Consider the following 19196-nt stretch of genomic DNA (forward strand, 5'->3'; position numbering starts at 1 on the left):
TTTCCTCGCACATTCCATTCTAATTTACAACCTAGAACACCACTTCCAGTAAGGCTCTGTTGCCCTAGTAACCAGATTTGGTAAAGGAGAAATGCTGCCGCCTTGTGGCCGATTCCCGCAAGAGCAGCTTTTAACCCACAGCTAATGGTCACTTACCATTCACAAGGACTCAGGGCTGTAAAGGACACCTGCCCTCAAAATTGTGCTGAGGTAGGGAATGGATAAAAAAAAATTCAAAACAGGCAAAATTTTCAAGAAGATACTATGAAGAGGTAAGTTTTACTCACTCTCTTTTTAAAGAAAGGAAAATGGATAAAAGCTCAGCCTCAGGAAGTATTAGACTCATGCAATCTAATCTACAAAATGTTTTCAACTCGCACCAGTGGACTGACCATTGGCAAAAAGTCTACAAACAATAAATGCTGAAGAGGTTTTAGAGAACTGTGTACCCTCTAGCTGCTGGTGAGATGTAAAAGGGTTAAACGCTAATAATGAGAAGAGAAAGGAGCTGCGTTTAAAAGGAAAAATTGAGGTATCATTCAATCCAGCAGGTGCACCAATGGGCCTCTCACCTGAGAAGACCAGAATGAAGAAGACCCGGGCTGCAAAAGCTGCACTGCAGCCTTATTCACAATAGACAAGACAGTGAAGCAACCAAAATGTCCATCAACAGATGAAAGGATCAAGAAGAAGTGGTCCATGTACACAATGAAAACTAGCCATGGAAAACAATGAAACAGTGCTCTTTGAGGCAACATAGATGATCTTGGAGATAATCACAGAACATGAGGTAAGTCGGAAAGTAAAAGTCCTATATCCTATGATATCGCTTATAGGCGTTATCTAATAACTGACACAAATGAACATATTTCCACAGAGAAAGTCAATCACAGGCTTATTAAAAAAAAACTATGCTTATCTAAAAGGAAAGGTGGGGGAAATGGATAAATGAAGATTAGTCTTACCATATGTATACAAATACATATGATATACATATATCAAAAAGACCGACCATATAGCAAGGAAGGTTTACGGCACACTCTGTAATAATTTACAGGGGAAGAGGATCTTTACATAAATAGGTATATAGAATATGTAGATGAACCAGAGTGTGTACACCTTGGACAAGCAACATTCTAACCATTACCCCAATTGAAAAAATTAAAACAACCAACTAGGAGTAATGAGACAGAAACTTATGGGGGGTTTTCCTGGCACATTCCATTCAAATTTACAAGCTAGGCAAACGACATCCAGAACGGCTCTGCTGCCCTAGTACCCAGATTTGGGAATGGAGAAATGCTGCATCCTTGTGTCCGTTTCCCACAACAGCAGCTTTAAACCCACTGCAAAAGGTCACTAAATATTCACCAATGCCAGGTCTGTAAATGACACCGGCCCTCCAAAAAATGCTGAGGTCGAAATTCGACCAAAAAATTCTAGAGTGCAACCTCCCAAAAAGAAAATTTGAAGAGGTATATTATACTAAACCTTTTTTGCTTTTTTCTTTTAACAGAAAAGAAAAGGCCGTGGAGAAATGATGATTTGTAGGAATTTTTACAGACATGTAAACCCAAATTACAAAAACCTATCAGCTCACACCAGTCAGAGTGGCCATCAACAAAAATGCTGCAAAGAATAAATGCTGACGTGATTGTGGAGAAATGCATACTCTCGAGTCTAAGGGGGACATGGTAAGAGCCACTAATGAAAGCACAATTGAGGTGCCTTGAAAAGGTAAACGTTGAGCTACCATAGCAGTCAATCAATCATACCCACTGCTGGGTCTATCACCTGAGAAAATGAAAATCAAAAATCACAGGCTGGCAATCCTGCACTCCAGCAATATTTACCATAGGCAACACTTGGAAGCAACGAAAATGTCCATCAACAGAGGAATGCACCAAGAAGAAGTGGTCCATGCACACAATGGAATATTAGCCATGGAAAACATTGAAGCACTGCTCTTTGAGGCACCATACATGAGCTCAGAGATAATCACAAAACATGAAGTAGGTCGGAAGGCAAAACACCTATATCCTATATTATCACTTATGGCATTATCTAATAACTGACACAGATGAACATATTTCCAAAGAGAAAGACACTCACAGGCTTAGAAAACAAACTATGCTCATCTGAAAGGAAAGGAGGGGCGAAATTGAGAAATGAAGATTAGTGTTACTATACATATACACATACATATTATATACATGTATCAAAAAGACCGAACATATAGCAAGGGAGGTCGACGGAACACTGTAATATTTTACATGGGAAGAGGATCTGTACATTAATAGACATACATAATGTACAAATGAACCCGATTGTGTACAGCCAGGACAAACAATATTCTAAACTTTACCCAGATAAAAAAAAAATTTAAAAACCAAGAAGAAGTAATGAGACATAAACTTATGGGGATTTCTCCTGGCAAATTCCATTCTAATTTGCAACCTAGGACAATGACTTCCAGAAAGGCTCTGCTGCCCTAGTACCCAGATTGGGGAATGGAGAAATGGTGCCTCCTTGTGGCCGTTTCCCACAACAGCAGCTTTGAACCCACTGCAAAAGGTCACTAAATATTCACCAATGCCAGGTCTGTAAATGACACCGGCCCTCCAAAAAATGCTGAGGTCGAAAGTCGACCAAAAAATTCTAGAGTGCAACCTACCAAAAAGAAAATTTGAAGAGGTATATTATACTAACCCTTTTTTGCTTTTTTTCTTTTAACAGAAAAGAAAAGGCCGTGGAGAAATGATGACTTGTAGGAATTTTTACAGACATGTAAACCCAAATTACAAAAACCTATCAGCTCACACCAGTCAGAATGGCCATCAACAAAAATGCTGCAAAGAATAAATGCTGACGTGATTGTGGAGAAATGCATACTCTCGATTCTAAGGGGGACATGGTAAGAGCCACTAATGAAAGCACAATTGAGGTGCCTTGAAAAGGTAAACGTTGAGCTACCATAGCAGTCAATCAATCATACCCACTGCTGGGTCTATCACCTGAGGAAATGAAAATCAAAAATCACAGGCTGGCAATCCTGCACTCCAGCAATATTTACCATAGGCAACACTTGGAAGCAACGAAAATGTCCATCAACAGAGGAATGCACCAAGAAGAAGTGGTCCATGCACACAATGGAATATTAGCCATGGAAAACATTGAAGCACTGCTCTTTGAGGCACCATACATGAGCCTGGATATAATCACAAAACATGAGGTAGGTCGGAAGGCAAAACACCTATATCCTATATTATCACTTATGGCATTATCTAATAACTGACACAGATGAACATATTTCCAAAGAGAAAGACACTCACAGGCTTAGAAAACAAACTATGCTCATCTGAAAGGAAAGGAGGGGGGAAATTGAGAAGTGAAGATTAGTGTTACTATACATATACACATACATATTATATACATGTATCAAAAAGACCGAACATATAGCAAGGGAGGTCGACGGAACACTGTAATATTTTACATGGGAAGAGGATCTGTACATTAATAGACATACATAATGTACAAATGAACCAGATTGTGTACACCTAGGACAAACAATATTCTAAACTTTACCCAGATTAAAAACATTTTAAAAACCAAGAAGAAGTAATGAGACATAAACTTATGGGGATTGCTCCTGGCAAATTCCATTCTAATTTGCAACCTAGGACAATGACTTCCAGAAAGGCTCTGCTGCCCTAGTACCCAGATTGGGGAATGGAGAAATGCTACCTCCTTGTGGCCGTTTCCCAAAACAGCAGCTTTGAACCCACTGCAAAAGGTCACTAAATTTTCACCAACTTGCAGTTCTGTAAATGGCACCTGCCCTCCAGAAAATTTCTGGGGTCAAAAATCGACCAAAAAATTCAGAAGAGGGCAACCTTCGAAGAAGACAATTTCAAGAGCTATATTGTACTCACGGTTTTTTCTATTAAGAGAAAAGAAACAGCATAGGAATATGACGAATTTTAAAAATTTTAATGACATGCATACCCATATTACAAAAACCTATCAGCTCACAGCAGTCAGAATGGCCATTAGGAAAAATGCTGCAAAAAACAAATGGTGAAGGGAGTGTGGAGAAATGCGTACCCTCGGATGTACGGGGGGGCATGTAAAGAGCCACTAATGAAAACACAGTGTAGGTGCTTTGGAAAAGGAAACATTGAGCTACCAGTCAATCAATCACAACCACTGCTTGGCCTATCACCTGAAAAAATGAGAATCCAAAAGTCACAGGCTGGCAAACCTGTACGCCAGCAAGATTTACCATAGCCAGCACTTGGAAGCAATGAAAATATCCATCAACCGAGGAAATGCACCAAGAAAAAGTGGTCCACGTACACAATGGAATATTACTCTAATAATAAATATAAACTTAATTTAAAAACAAACAAAAGCAAGGAGACATCAACATTTGTGGGTTTATCCGGGCACATTGCACTCTAATTTATAACCGAAGAACACCACTGGCCGGTAGGTCTGTTTCCCTAGTACCAGCAAGGGGAACGTAGAAAGGCTGCCGCTCTTTGGCCGATACCTGCAAAAGCAGGTTTAAAGCCTGAGCTAATGGTCACTTCATATGAAAAAGTACTGCAGGGCTGTAGATGAAACCTGCCCTCAAAATGTCTTGAGGGAGATAATGGCCAAAATATTTCAAATGGTGACACATACTTTAAGAAAACACTTTGAAGAAATAAGCTCTAATCACAGCTGGAAAAAGAAAAAGGACATGTCTTATAGCTCAATTTCTACGCATTATGAGACACATGCAAATTCAACCACAAAGAGGTATCAGCTCACACCACTCAGAATAACCATCAGCAGAAACTACAAAGAATAAATGCTGAAGGTGCTGGGAAGAAATACATACCCTCCACTTTAAGTGGGACGTAACCTGGAAAGAGCCACTAAGGAGAACAGAACAGAGGTGCCTTTAAAAGGTAAACATTGAGCTACCATATGATCCAGCAGACCTATTCCTGGACCTATAAACTAAGAAGACAGAATTGGAAGGACACAGGCACGCAAATCTGCATTGCATGGTATTACAAAAGCCAAGATATGGAAGTAACCAAAAGGTCCACCGACAGATGGGTGGACAAAGAAGAACTGCTACCTGTACAGATGGAATATGAGCTAGTGAAAAAATGAAACAATGCCATTTGCAGCACCATAGATGAGTCTAGAAGTAATCACGCAATTTGGAGTAAGTGAGAAAGAGAAAGACACCTATCCTATCATATCACATAGAGGGGTTACTTAAAAAATGATACAAACAAAGATATTTCCACAGAGAAACACTATCATAGATTCATTAAAAAAACTTATGGTTCACCAAATAGAAAGGTGTGAGGATTGGATACCTTACCATATTGAGGTTAACAGAGAGATAAAAACACATGTGAAATATATAATCACCAAAGACCTACGCAATACCAAGAGAAGACTACTCAACATTGTGTCATAAGCTACATGGGAAAAGGATCCGAAGAAGAATAGATATATGTATATGTGTGAAAGAACCACATCTTGCACACCTAGAACAAACAAAACATTGTAATCAAGTTTGCTGTGATAAAAAATAAAAATTAACTTAAAAATACCAACAAGAAGTAATGAGACATAAACTTAAAGGGCTTTTTCCTCGCACATTCCATTCTAATTTACAACCTAGAACACCACTTCCAGTAAGGCTCTGTTGCCCTAGTAACCAGATTTGGTAAAGGAGAAATGCTGCCGCCTTGTGGCCGATTCCCGCAAGAGCAGCTTTTAACCCACAGCTAATGGTCACTTACCATTCACAAGGACTCAGGGCTGTAAAGGACACCTGCCCTCAAAATTGTGCTGAGGTAGGGAATGGATAAAAAAAAATTCAAAACAGGCAAAATTTTCAAGAAGATACTATGAAGAGGTAAGTTTTACTCACTCTCTTTTTAAAGAAAGGAAAATGGATAAAAGCTCAGCCTCAGGAAGTATTAGACTCATGCAATCTAATCTACAAAATGTTTTCAACTCGCACCAGTGGACTGACCATTGGCAAAAAGTCTACAAACAATAAATGCTGAAGAGGTTTTAGAGAACTGTGTACCCTCTAGCTGCTGGTGAGATGTAAAAGGGTTAAACGCTAATAATGAGAAGAGAAAGGAGCTGCGTTTAAAAGGAAAAATTGAGGTATCATTCAATCCAGCAGGTGCACCAATGGGCCTCTCACCTGAGAAGACCAGAATGAAGAAGACCCGGGCTGCAAAAGCTGCACTGCAGCCTTATTCACAATAGACAAGACAGTGAAGCAACCAAAATGTCCATCAACAGATGAAAGGATCAAGAAGAAGTGGTCCATGTACACAATGAAAACTAGCCATGGAAAACAATGAAACAGTGCTCTTTGAGGCAACATAGATGATCTTGGAGATAATCACAGAACATGAGGTAAGTCGGAAAGTAAAAGTCCTATATCCTATGATATCGCTTATAGGCGTTATCTAATAACTGACACAAATGAACATATTTCCACAGAGAAAGTCAATCACAGGCTTATTAAAAAAAAACTATGCTTATCTAAAAGGAAAGGTGGGGGAAATGGATAAATGAAGATTAGTCTTACCATATGTATACAAATACATATGATATACATATATCAAAAAGACCGACCATATAGCAAGGAAGGTTTACGGCACACTCTGTAATAATTTACAGGGGAAGAGGATCTTTACATAAATAGGTATATAGAATATGTAGATGAACCAGAGTGTGTACACCTTGGACAAGCAACATTCTAACCATTACCCCAATTGAAAAAATTAAAACAACCAACTAGGAGTAATGAGACAGAAACTTATGGGGGGTTTTCCTGGCACATTCCATTCAAATTTACAAGCTAGGCAAACGACATCCAGAACGGCTCTGCTGCCCTAGTACCCAGATTTGGGAATGGAGAAATGCTGCATCCTTGTGTCCGTTTCCCACAACAGCAGCTTTAAACCCACTGCAAAAGGTCACTAAATATTCACCAATGCCAGGTCTGTAAATGACACCGGCCCTCCAAAAAATGCTGAGGTCGAAATTCGACCAAAAAATTCTAGAGTGCAACCTCCCAAAAAGAAAATTTGAAGAGGTATATTATACTAAACCTTTTTTGCTTTTTTCTTTTAACAGAAAAGAAAAGGCCGTGGAGAAATGATGATTTGTAGGAATTTTTACAGACATGTAAACCCAAATTACAAAAACCTATCAGCTCACACCAGTCAGAGTGGCCATCAACAAAAATGCTGCAAAGAATAAATGCTGACGTGATTGTGGAGAAATGCATACTCTCGAGTCTAAGGGGGACATGGTAAGAGCCACTAATGAAAGCACAATTGAGGTGCCTTGAAAAGGTAAACGTTGAGCTACCATAGCAGTCAATCAATCATACCCACTGCTGGGTCTATCACCTGAGAAAATGAAAATCAAAAATCACAGGCTGGCAATCCTGCACTCCAGCAATATTTACCATAGGCAACACTTGGAAGCAACGAAAATGTCCATCAACAGAGGAATGCACCAAGAAGAAGTGGTCCATGCACACAATGGAATATTAGCCATGGAAAACATTGAAGCACTGCTCTTTGAGGCACCATACATGAGCTCAGAGATAATCACAAAACATGAAGTAGGTCGGAAGGCAAAACACCTATATCCTATATTATCACTTATGGCATTATCTAATAACTGACACAGATGAACATATTTCCAAAGAGAAAGACACTCACAGGCTTAGAAAACAAACTATGCTCATCTGAAAGGAAAGGAGGGGGGAAATTGAGAAATGAAGATTAGTGTTACTATACATATACACATACATATTATATACATGTATCAAAAAGACCGAACATATAGCAAGGGAGGTCGACTGAACACTGTAATATTTTACATGGGAAGAGGATCTGTACATTAATAGACATACATAATGTACAAATGAACCAGATTGTGTACACCTAGGACAAACAATATTCTAAACTTTACCCAGATTAAAAACATTTTAAAAACCAAGAAGAAGTAATGAGACATAAACTTATGGGGATTGCTCCTGGCAAATTCCATTCTAATTTGCAACCTAGGACAATGACTTCCAGAAAGGCTCTGCTGCCCTAGTACCCAGATTGGGGAATGGAGAAATGCTACCTCCTTGTGGCCGTTTCCCACAACAGCAGCTTTGAACCCACTGCAAAAGGTCACTAAATTTTCACCAACTTGCAGTTCTGTAAATGGCACCTGCCCTCCAGAAAATTTCTGGGGTCAAAAATCGACCAAAAAATTCAGAAGAGGGCAACCTTCTAAGAAGACAATTTCAAGAGCTATATTGTACTCACGGTTTTTTCTTTTAAGAGAAAAGAAAACAGCATAGGAATATGACGAATTTTAAAAATTTTAATGACATGCATACCCATATTACAAAAACCTATCAGCTCAAAGCAGTCAGAATGGCCATTAGGAAAAATGTTGCAAAAAACAAATGGTGAAGGGAGTGTGGAGAAATGCGTACCCTCGGTTGTACGGGGGGGCATGTAAAGAGCCACTAATGAAAACACAGTGTAGGTGCTTTGGAAAGGGAAACATTGAGCTACCAGTCAATCAATCACAACCACTGCTTGGCCTATCACCTGAAAAAATGAGAATCCAAAAGTCACAGGCTGGCAAACCCGTACACCAGCAAGATTTACCATAGCCAGCACTTGGAAGCAATGAAAATGTCCATCAACCGAGGAAATGCACCAAGAAAAAGTGGTCCACGTACACAATGGAATATTACTCTAATAATAAATATAAACTCAATTTAAAAACAAACAAAAGCAAGGAGACATCAACATTTGTGGGTTTATCCGGGCACATTGCACTCTAATTTATAACCGAAGAACACCACTGGCCGGTAGGTCTGTTTCCCTAGTACCAGCAAGGGGAACGTAGAAAGGCTGCCGCTCTTTGGCCGATACCTGCAAAAGCAGGTTTAAAGCCTGAGCTAATGGTCACTTCATATGAACAAATACTGCAGGGCTGTAAATGAAACCTGCCCTCAAAATGTCTTGAGGGAGATAATGGCCAAAATATTTCAAATGGTGACACATATTTTAAGAAAACACTTTGAAGAAATAAGCTCTAATCACAGCTGGAAAAAGAAAAAGGACATGTCTTAAAGCTCAATTTCTACGCATTATGAGACACATGCAAATTCAACCACAAAGAGGTATCAGCTCACACCACTCAGAATAACCATCAGCAGAAACTACAAAGAATAAATGCTGAAGGTGCTGGGAAGAAATACATACCCTCCACTTTAAGTGGGACGTAACCTGGAAAGAGCCACTAAGGAGAACAGAACAGAGGTGCCTTTAAAAGGTAAACATTGAGCTACCATATGATCCAGCAGACCTATTCCTGGACCTATAAACTAAGAAGACAGAATTGGAAGGACACAGGCACGCAAATCTGCATTGCATGGTATTACAAAAGCCAAGATATGGAAGTAACCAAAAGGTCCACCGACAGATGGGTGGACAAAGAAGAACTGCTACCTGTACAGATGGAATATGAGCTAGTGAAAAAATGAAACAATGCCATTTGCAGCACCATAGATGAGTCTAGAAGTAATCACGCAATTTGGAGTAAGTGAGAAAGAGAAAGACACCTATCCTATCATATCACATAGAGGGGTTACTTAAAAAATGATACAAACAAAGATATTTCCACAGAGAAACACTATCATAGATTCATTAAAAAAACTTATGGTTCACCAAATAGAAAGGTGTGAGGATTGGATACCTTACCATATTGAGGTTAACAGAGAGATAAAAACACATGTGAAATATATAATCAGCAAAGACCTACGCAATACCAAGAGAAGACTACTCAACATTGTGTCATAAGCTACATGGGAAAAGGATCCGAAGAAGAATAGATATATGTATATGTGTGAAAGAACCACATCTTGCACACCTAGAACAAACAAAACATTGTAATCAAGTTTGCTGTGATAAAAAATAAAAATTAACTTAAAAATACCAACAAGAAGTAATGAGACATAAACTTAAAGGGCTTTTTCCTCGCACATTCCATTCTAATTTACAACCTAGAACACCACTTCCAGTAAGGCTCTGTTGCCCTAGTAACCAGATTTGGTAAAGGAGAAATGCTGCCGCCTTGTGGCCGATTCCCGCAAGAGCAGCTTTTAACCCACAGCTAATGGTCACTTACCATTCACAAGGACTCAGGGCTGTAAAGGACACCTGCCCTCAAAATTGTGCTGAGGTAGGGAATGGATAAAAAAAAATTCAAAACAGGCAAAATTTTCAAGAAGATACTATGAAGAGGTAAGTTTTATTCACTCTCTTTTTAAAGAAAGGAAAATGGATAAAAGCTCAGCCTCAGGAAGTATTAGACTCATGCAATCTAATCTACAAAATGTTTTCAACTCGCACCAGTGGACTGACCATTGGCAAAAAGTCTACAAACAATAAATGCTGAAGAGGTTTTAGAGAACTGTGTACCCTCTAGCTGCTGGTGAGATGTAAAAGGGTTAAACGCTAATAATGAGAAGAGAAAGGAGCTGCGTTTAAAAGGAAAAATTGAGGTATCATTCAATCCAGCAGGTGCACCAATGGGCCTCTCACCTGAGAAGACCAGAATGAAGAAGACCCGGGCTGCAAAAGCTGCACTGCAGCCTTATTCACAATAGACAAGACAGTGAAGCAACCAAAATGTCCATCAACAGATGAAAGGATCAAGAAGAAGTGGTCCATGTACACAATGAAAACTAGCCATGGAAAACAATGAAACAGTGCTCTTTGAGGCAACATAGATGATCTTGGAGATAATCACAGAACATGAGGTAAGTCGGAAAGTAAAAGTCCTATATCCTATGATATCGCTTATAGGCGTTATCTAATAACTGACACAAATGAACATATTTCCACAGAGAAAGTCAATCACAGGCTTATTAAAAAAAAACTATGCTTATCTAAAAGGAAAGGTGGGGGAAATGGATAAATGAAGATTAGTCTTACCATATGTATACAAATACATATGATATACATATATCAAAAAGACCGACCATATAGCAAGGAAGGTTTACGGCACACTCTGTAATAATTTACAGGGGAAGAGGATCTTTACATAAATAGGTATATAGAATATGTAGATGAACCAGAGTGTGTACACCTTGGACAAGCAACATTCTAACCATTACCCCAATTGAAAAAATTAAAACAACCAACTAGGAGTAATGAGACAGAAACTTATGGGGGGTTTTCCTGGCACATTCCATTCAAATTTACAAGCTAGGCAAACGACATCCAGAACGGCTCTGCTGCCCTAGTACCCAGATTTGGGAATGGAGAAATGCTGCATCCTTGTGTCCGTTTCCCACAACAGCAGCTTTAAACCCACTGCAAAAGGTCACTAAATATTCACCAATGCCAGGTCTGTAAATGACACCGGCCCTCCAAAAAATGCTGAGGTCGAAATTCGACCAAAAAATTCTAGAGTGCAACCTCCCAAAAAGAAAATTTGAAGAGGTATATTATACTAAACCTTTTTTGCTTTTTTCTTTTAACAGAAAAGAAAAGGCCGTGGAGAAATGATGATTTGTAGGAATTTTTACAGACATGTAAACCCAAATTACAAAAACCTATCAGCTCACACCAGTCAGAGTGGCCATCAACAAAAATGCTGCAAAGAATAAATGCTGACGTGATTGTGGAGAAATGCATACTCTCGAGTCTAAGGGGGACATGGTAAGAGCCACTAATGAAAGCACAATTGAGGTGCCTTGAAAAGGTAAACGTTGAGCTACCATAGCAGTCAATCAATCATACCCACTGCTGGGTCTATCACCTGAGAAAATGAAAATCAAAAATCACAGGCTGGCAATCCTGCACTCCAGCAATATTTACCATAGGCAACACTTGGAAGCAACGAAAATGTCCATCAACAGAGGAATGCACCAAGAAGAAGTGGTCCATGCACACAATGGAATATTAGCCTTGGAAAACATTGAAGCACTGCTCTTTGAGGCACCATACATGAGCTCAGAGATAATCACAAAACATGAAGTAGGTCGGAAGGCAAAACACCTATATCCTATATTATCACTTATGGCATTATCTAATAACTGACACAGATGAACATATTTCCAAAGAGAAAGACACTCACAGGCTTAGAAAACAAACTATGCTCATCTGAAAGGAAAGGAGGGGGGAAATTGAGAAATGAAGATTAGTGTTACTATACATATACACATACATATTATATACATGTATCAAAAAGACCGAACATATAGCAAGGGAGGTCGACGGAACACTGTAATATTTTACATGGGAAGAGGATCTGTACATTAATAGACATACATAATGTACAAATGAACCAGATTGTGTACACCTAGGACAAACAATATTCTAAACTTTACCCAGATTAAAAACATTTTAAAAACCAAGAAGAAGTAATGAGACATAAACTTATGGGGATTGCTCCTGGCAAATTCCATTCTAATTTGCAACCTAGGACAATGACTTCCAGAAAGGCTCTGCTGCCCTAGTACCCAGATTGGGGAATGGAGAAATGCTACCTCCTTGTGGCCGTTTCCCAAAACAGCAGCTTTGAACCCACTGCAAAAGGTCACTAAATTTTCACCAACTTGCAGTTCTGTAAATGGCACCTGCCCTCCAGAAAATTTCTGGGGTCAAAAATCGACCAAAAAATTCAGAAGAGGGCAACCTTCGAAGAAGACAATTTCAAGAGCTATATTGTACTCACGGTTTTTTCTATTAAGAGAAAAGAAACAGCATAGGAATATGACGAATTTTAAAAATTTTAATGACATGCATACCCATATTACAAAAACCTATCAGCTCACAGCAGTCAGAATGGCCATTAGGAAAAATGCTGCAAAAAACAAATGGTGAAGGGAGTGTGGAGAAATGCGTACCCTCGGATGTACGGGGGGGCATGTAAAGAGCCACTAATGAAAACACAGTGTAGGTGCTTTGGAAAAGGAAACATTGAGCTACCAGTCAATCAATCACAACCACTGCTTGGCCTATCACCTGAAAAAATGAGAATCCAAAAGTCACAGGCTGGCAAACCTGTACGCCAGCAAGATTTACCATAGCCAGCACTTGGAAGCAATGAAAATGTCCATCAACCGAGGAAATGCACCAAGAAAAAGTGGTCCACGTACACAATGGAATATTACTCTAATAATAAATATAAACTTAATTTAAAAACAAACAAAAGCAAGGAGACATCAACATTTGTGGGTTTATCCGGGCACATTGCACTCTAATTTATAACCGAAGAACACCACTGGCCGGTAGGTCTGTTTCCCTAGTACCAGCAAGGGGAACGTAGAAAGGCTGCCGCTCTTTGGCCGATACCTGCAAAAGCAGGTTTAAAGCCTGAGCTAATGGTCACTTCATATGAAAAAGTACTGCAGGGCTGTAGATGAAACCTGCCCTCAAAATGTCTTGAGGGAGATAATGGCCAAAATATTTCAAATGGTGACACATACTTTAAGAAAACACTTTGAAGAAATAAGCTCTAATCACAGCTGGAAAAAGAAAAAGGACATGTCTTATAGCTCAATTTCTACGCATTATGAGACACATGCAAATTCAACCACAAAGAGGTATCAGCTCACACCACTCAGAATAACCATCAGCAGAAACTACAAAGAATAAATGCTGAAGGTGCTGGGAAGAAATACATACCCTCCACTTTAAGTGGGACGTAACCTGGAAAGAGCCACTAAGGAGAACAGAACAGAGGTGCCTTTAAAAGGTAAACATTGAGCTACCATATGATCCAGCAGACCTATTCCTGGACCTATAAACTAAGAAGACAGAATTGGAAGGACACAGGCACGCAAATCTGCATTGCATGGTATTACAAAAGCCAAGATATGGAAGTAACCAAAAGGTCCACCGACAGATGGGTGGACAAAGAAGAACTGCTACCTGTACAGATGGAATATGAGCTAGTGAAAAAATGAAACAATGCCATTTGCAGCACCATAGATGAGTCTAGAAGTAATCACGCAATTTGGAGTAAGTGAGAAAGAGAAAGACACATATCCTATCATATCACATAGAGGGGTTACTTAAAAAATGATACAAACAAAGATATTTCCAGAGAGAAACACTATCATAGATTCATTAAAAAAACTTATGGTTCACCAAATAGAAAGGTGTGAGGATTGGATACCTTACCATAATGAGGTTAACAGAGAGATAAAAACACATGTGAAATATATAATCACCAAAGACCTACGCAATACCAAGAGAAGACTACTCAACATTGTGTCATAAGCTACATGGGAAAAGGATCCGAAGAAGAATAGATATATGTATATGTGTGAAAGAACCACATCTTGCACACCTAGAACAAACAAAACATTGTAATCAAGTTTGCTGTGATAAAAAATAAAAATTAAGTTAAAAATACCAACAAGAAGTAATGAGACATAAACTTAAAGGGCTTTTTCCTCGCACATTCCATTCTAATTTACAACCTAGAACACCACTTCCAGTAAGGCTCTGTTGCCCTAGTAACCAGATTTGGTAAAGGAGAAATGCTGCCGCCTTGTGGCCGATTCCCGCAAGAGCAGCTTTTAACCCACAGCTAATGGTCACTTACCATTCACAAGGACTCAGGGCTGTAAAGGACACCTGCCCTCAAAATTGTGCTGAGGTAGGGAATGGATTAAAAAAAAATTCAAAACAGGCAAAATTTTCAAGAAGATACTATGAAGAGGTAAGTTTTACTCACTCTCTTTTTAAAGAAAGGAAAATGGATAAAAGCTCAGCCTCAGGAAGTATTAGACTCATGCAATCTAATCTACAAAATGTTTTCAACTCGCACCAGTGGACTGACCATTGGCAAAAAGTCTACAAACAATAAATGCTGAAGAGGTTTTAGAGAACTGTGTACCCTCTAGCTGCTGGTGAGATGTAAAAGGGTTAAACGCTAATAATGAGAAGAGAAAGGAGCTGCGTTTAAAAGGAAAAATTGAGGTATCATTCAATCCAGCAGGTGCACCAATGGGCCTCTCACCTGAGAAGACCAGAATGAAGAAGACCCGGGCTGCAAAAGCTGCACTGCAGCCTTATTCACAATAGACAAGACAGTGAAGCAACCAAAATGTCCATCAACAGATGAAAGGATCAAGAAGAAGTGGTCCATGTACACAATGAAAACTAGCCATGGAAAACAATGAAACAGTGCTCTTTGAGGCAACATAGATGATCTTGGAGATAATCACAGAACATGAGGTAAGTCGGAAAGTAAAAGTCCTATATCCTATGATATCGCTTATAGGCGTTATCTAATAACTGACACAAATGAACATATTTCCACAGAGAAAGTCAATCACAGGCTTATTAAAAAAAAACTATGCTTATCTAAAAGGAAAGGTGGGGGAAATGGATAAATGAAGATTAGTCTTACCATATGTATACAAATACATATGATATACATATATCAAAAAGACCGACCATATAGCAAGGAAGGTTTACGGCACACTCTGTAATAATTTACACGGGAAGAGGATCTCTATATAAATAGGTATATAGAATATGTAGATGAACCAGAGTGTGTACACCTTGGACAAGCAACATTCTAACCATTACCCCAATTGAAAAAATTAAAACAACCAACTAGGAGTAATGAGACAGAAACTTATGGGGGGTTTTCCTGGCACATTCCATTCAAATTTACAAGCTAGGCAAACGACATCCAGAACGGCTCTGCTGCCCTAGTACCCAGATTTGGGAATGGAGAAATGCTGCATCCTTGTGTCCGTTTCCCACAACAGCAGCTTTAAACCCACTGCAAAAGGTCACTAAATATTCACCAATGCCAGGTCTGTAAATGACACCGGCCCTCCAAAAAATGCTGAGGTCGAAATTCGACCAAAAAATTCTAGAGTGCAACCTCCCAAAAAGAAAATTTGAAGAGGTATATTATACTAAACCTTTTTTGCTTTTTTCTTTTAACAGAAAAGAAAAGGCCGTGGAGAAATGATGATTTGTAGGAATTTTTACAGACATGTAAACCCAAATTACAAAAACCTATCAGCTCACACCAGTCAGAGTGGCCATCAACAAAAATGCTGCAAAGAATAAATGCTGACGTGATTGTGGAGAAATGCATACTCTCGAGTCTAAGGGGGACATGGTAAGAGCCACTAATGAAAGCACAATTGAGGTGCCTTGAAAAGGTAAACGTTGAGCTACCATAGCAGTCAATCAATCATACCCACTGCTGGGTCTATCACCTGAGAAAATGAAAATCAAAAATCACAGGCTGGCAATCCTGCACTCCAGCAATATTTACCATAGGCAACACTTGGAAGCAACGAAAATGTCCATCAACAGAGGAATGCACCAAGAAGAAGTGGTCCATGCACACAATGGAATATTAGCCATGGAAAACATTGAAGCACTGCTCTTTGAGGCACCATACATGAGCTCAGAGATAATCACAAAACATGAAGTAGGTCGGAAGGCAAAACACCTATATCCTATATTATCACTTATGGCATTATCTAATAACTGACACAGATGAACTTATTTCCAAAGAGAAAGACACTCACAGGCTTAGAAAACAAACTATGCTCATCTGAAAGGAAAGGAGGGGGGAAATTGAGAAATGAAGATTAGTGTTACTATACATATACACATACATATTATATACATGTATCAAAAAGACCGAACATATAGCAAGGGAGGTCGACGGAACACTGTAATATTTTACATGGGAAGAGGATCTGTACATTAATAGACATACATAATGTACAAATGAACCAGATTGTGTACACCTAGGACAAACAATATTCTAAACTTTACCCAGATTAAAAACATTTTAAAAACCAAGAAGAAGTAATGAGACATAAACTTATGGGGATTGCTCCTGGCAAATTCCATTCTAATTTGCAACCTAGGACAATGACTTCCAGAAAGGCTCTGCTGCCCTAGTACCCAGATTGGGGAATGGAGAAATGCTACCTCCTTGTGGCCGTTTCCCAAAACAGCAGCTTTGAACCCACTGCAAAAGGTCACTAAATTTTCACCAACTTGCAGTTCTGTAAATGGCACCTGCCCTCCAGAAAATTTCTGGGGTCAAAAATCGACCAAAAAATTCAGAAGAGGGCAACCTTCGAAGAAGACAATTTCAAGAGCTATATTGTACTCACGGTTTTTTCTATTAAGAGAAAAGAAACAGCATAGGAATATGACGAATTTTAAAAATTTTAATGACATGCATACCCATATTACAAAAACCTATCAGCTCACAGCAGTCAGAATGGCCATTAGGAAAAATGCTGCAAAAAACAAATGGTGAAGGGAGTGTGGAGAAATGCGTACCCTCGGATGTACGGGGGGGCATGTAAAGAGCCACTAATGAAAACACAGTGTAGGTGCTTTGGAAAAGGAAACATTGAGCTACCAGTCAATCAATCACAACCACTGCTTGGCCTATCACCTGAAAAAATGAGAATCCAAAAGTCACAGGCTGGCAAACCTGTACGCCAGCAAGATTTACCATAGCCAGCACTTGGAAGCAATGAAAATGTCCATCAACCGAGGAAATGCACCAAGAAAAAGTGGTCCACGTACACAATGGAATATTACTCTAATAATAAATATAAACTTAATTTAAAAACAAACAAAAGCAAGGAGACATCAACATTTGTGGGTTTATCCGGGCACATTGCACTCTAATTTATAACCGAAGAACACCACTGGCCGGTAGGTCTGTTTCCCTAGTACCAGCAAGGGGAACGTAGAAAGGCTGCCGCTCTTTGGCCGATACCTGCAAAAGCAGGTTTAAAGCCTGAGCTAATGGTCACTTCATATGAAAAAGTACTGCAGGGCTGTAGATGAAACCTGCCCTCAAAATGTCTTGAGGGAGATAATGGCCAAAATATTTCAAATGGTGACACATACTTTAAGAAAACACTTTGAAGAAATAAGCTCTAATCACAGCTGGAAAAAGAAAAAGGACATGTCTTATAGCTCAATTTCTACGCATTATGAGACACATGCAAATTCAACCACAAAGAGGTATCAGCTCACACCACTCAGAATAACCATCAGCAGAAACTACAAAGAATAAATGCTGAAGGTGCTGGGAAGAAATACATACCCTCCACTTTAAGTGGGACGTAACCTGGAAAGAGCCACTAAGGAGAACAGAACAGAGGTGCCTTTAAAAGGTAAACATTGAGCTACCATATGATCCAGCAGACCTATTCCTGGACCTATAAACTAAGAAGACAGAATTGGAAGGACACAGGCACGCAAATCTGCATTGCATGGTATTACAAAAGCCAAGATATGGAAGTAACCAAAAGGTCCACCGACAGATGGGTGGACAAAGAAGAACTGCTACCTGTACAGATGGAATATGAGCTAGTGAAAAAATGAAACAATGCCATTTGCAGCACCATAGATGAGTCTAGAAGTAATCACGCAATTTGGAGTAAGTGAGAAAGAGAAAGACACATATCCTATCATATCACATAGAGGGGTTACTTAAAAAATGATACAAACAAAGATATTTCCACAGAGAAACACTATCATAGATTCATTAAAAAAACTTATGGTTCACCAAATAGAAAGGTGTGAGGATTGGATACCTTACCATATTGAGGTTAACAGAGAGATAAAAACACATGTGAAATATATAATCACCAAAGACCTACGCAATACCAAGAGAAGACTACTCAACATTGTGTCATAAGCTACATGGGAAAAGGATCCGAAGAAGAATAGATATATGTATATGTGTGAAAGAACCACATCTTGCACACCTAGAACAAACAAAACATTGTAATCAAGTTTGCTGTGATAAAAAATAAAAATTAAGTTAAAAATACCAACAAGAAGTAATGAGACATAAACTTAAAGGGCTTTTTCCTCGCACATTCCATTCTAATTTACAACCTAGAACACCACTTCCAGTAAGGCTCTGTTGCCCTAGTAACCAGATTTGGTAAAGGAGAAATGCTGCCGCCTTGTGGCCGATTCCCGCAAGAGCAGCTTTTAACCCACAGCTAATGGTCACTTACCATTCACAAGGACTCAGGGCTGTAAAGGACACCTGCCCTCAAAATTGTGCTGAGGTAGGGAATGGATAAAAAAAAATTCAAA

Source organism: Balaenoptera physalus, assembly GCF_965194825.1.
Source record: "Balaenoptera physalus genome assembly, chromosome: 5".
Taxonomy (NCBI): domain Eukaryota; kingdom Metazoa; phylum Chordata; class Mammalia; order Artiodactyla; family Balaenopteridae; genus Balaenoptera; species Balaenoptera physalus.